Source organism: Sinocyclocheilus anshuiensis, unplaced genomic scaffold (assembly GCF_001515605.1).
Source record: "Sinocyclocheilus anshuiensis isolate Anshui unplaced genomic scaffold, SAMN03320099.WGS_v1.1 scaffold499, whole genome shotgun sequence".
In the NCBI taxonomy this organism is placed as follows: domain Eukaryota; kingdom Metazoa; phylum Chordata; class Actinopteri; order Cypriniformes; family Cyprinidae; genus Sinocyclocheilus; species Sinocyclocheilus anshuiensis.
In genome coordinates this window covers 135,024-137,253 of record NW_015551033.1, presented here as the reverse complement: position 1 = coordinate 137,253, position 2,230 = coordinate 135,024, and positions in this window count along the sequence as shown.

The following is a 2,230-nucleotide window of genomic DNA, read 5'->3' as shown; positions in this document are numbered from 1 at the left end:
TCGGGGCAGTTGCTAGGGTGTTGCTATGCGGTTGCTAGGGTACCCGGGATGGTTGCTAGGGTGTTGCTATGGGGTTGGTAGGGTACCCGGGGCAGTTGCTAAGGTGTTGCTATGTGGTTGCTAGGGTACCCGGGGCGGTTACTAGAACAGTTGCTAGAGTACCCGGGATGGTTGCTAGGCTGTTGCTATGCGGTTGCTAGGGTACCCAGGGCAGTTGCTAGGGTGTTGCTATGGGGTGGCTAGGGTACCCGGGATGGTTGCTAAGGTGTTGCTATGCGGTCGCTAGGGTACCAGGGGATAGATAGATAGATAGATAGATAGATAGATAGATAGATAGATAGATAGATAGATAGATAGATAGATAGATAGATAGATAGATAGATAGATAGATAGATAGATAGATAGATAGATAGATAGATAGATAGATAGATAGATAGATAGATAGATAGATAGATAGATAGATAGATAGATAGATAGATAGATAGATAGATAGATAGATAGATAGATAGATAGATAGATAGATAGATAGATAGATAGATAGATAGATAGATAGATAGATAGATAGATAGATAGATAGATAGATGAGTTTGAATGGGTTAGAAATAGTACATAGAAGGCACGTCTGATCGAGTCTAATGGGCTTCAGTGTGCTTAGATTTGAATTTTGACAGCTGGAGTTTGTCGGAATGTTCAGGTGAGCAGAGACTTTTCAATGTAAGTCTATGGGATTTTTATGATTTTTAATATTCATTTTTAAGAAAACCATAAGTCCGATCAGTTAGAAAAGATATAGCACACTCGGTCAGATGAGTCTGAAGAGCTGGGCTGAGTTTGGAGTCTGTAGAGTTAAAGCTCTAGGAGGAGATACAGTTGATAATTTAGATCAGAGCCAACTTAATAATAATAAGTTTAAATAGCATTTCAGTAAGTTGGCTTTCTCAAGCCAACTTAATTATATATACTGTATAAATCGGAACCGGCTTTTAGTTTTATTTTGGCTGATCTCTATTCTGAAATTGCACAAAAACTGCATTGCAATCATTTTCCAAAATGTAATCTGTGTGGAATTTTTGTAAAAGAGGAGAAAGTACTGTACCAGGTAGAACAAGCTCACTGTTCGCGATGCTCGCAAATATATGAATAATATAAATGTATCTCTGAGAGGAGCTGACCGTCTCCAGAAATGTTTCAATGGCCTTTTCTTTTCCTCTTACCTTTATATAATGCATATTACAGTAGTGTTTATAAGCGCAGTGCTGCTTTGTTTACAGCGGTAACCGAGGAAACGCTTTATCGCTGCTGTTCCATGAGCGCCACCTGCTGTCAGACAGTGAATTTGCATCTCATTCAGAGCTTCTGCTGTGTTTGTTTTGCGCAGGTGTCTGATGTAGCGTAATTTCACAAATCTAAAGTCAGACCATTCTGTTTTTGCATTAAATCTTGAAATTATACAGTCTAATTGCAAATCAAAAACAACTGGTCATGCAACATATATGTAGCAGTAGCGTCTGTTCAAAATAAATGAAAAAAAATACATTTCCTGTTGTACTGAACTCGTATCGAACCGTGACACCAAAACTGAGGTATGAACCGAACCGTGACTTCTGTGTACCATTACACCCCAAATATTAAATATTAAATATACACCCCTAGTATTAAATTAGTAGTAGTAAATATTTAAATATTAAATAATTATTTATTTATTTTTATTTTATATATATATTTTTTTTATTTTTTTTTTTAAATACTCCTTTCAGCAAGTAGCGCTCCAAGATGTTTTCTTTGAGTCATTAAATAATTATTATGAATTTTATTTTATGATTACTATTATTTAATAGTATTATTGATTATTATTAATTTTAATATTGATTATATTAATATTAAATAATATTATTTTTTATATTTTGTATTTATTTAATTTTATAGTACATCGGTGACTGAACACACTTAACTGAACCATATAATTAGATGTTGTATGTAGATAAATTTTATGACATTTATATGATTATATATTTATGTAAATAATATATATATATATATATATATATATATTCAATTCAATTTTTTATATATATATATATACATAATATATGAATTTCTAATACAGTATATGCACAGACATTCCATCTATAGAAATAGGTATTTATATAAATTAACTTCAGAATCAGAATCAGAAGAGCTTTATTACCAAGTATGTTTACACACACAAGGAATTTGACTTGACGACAGG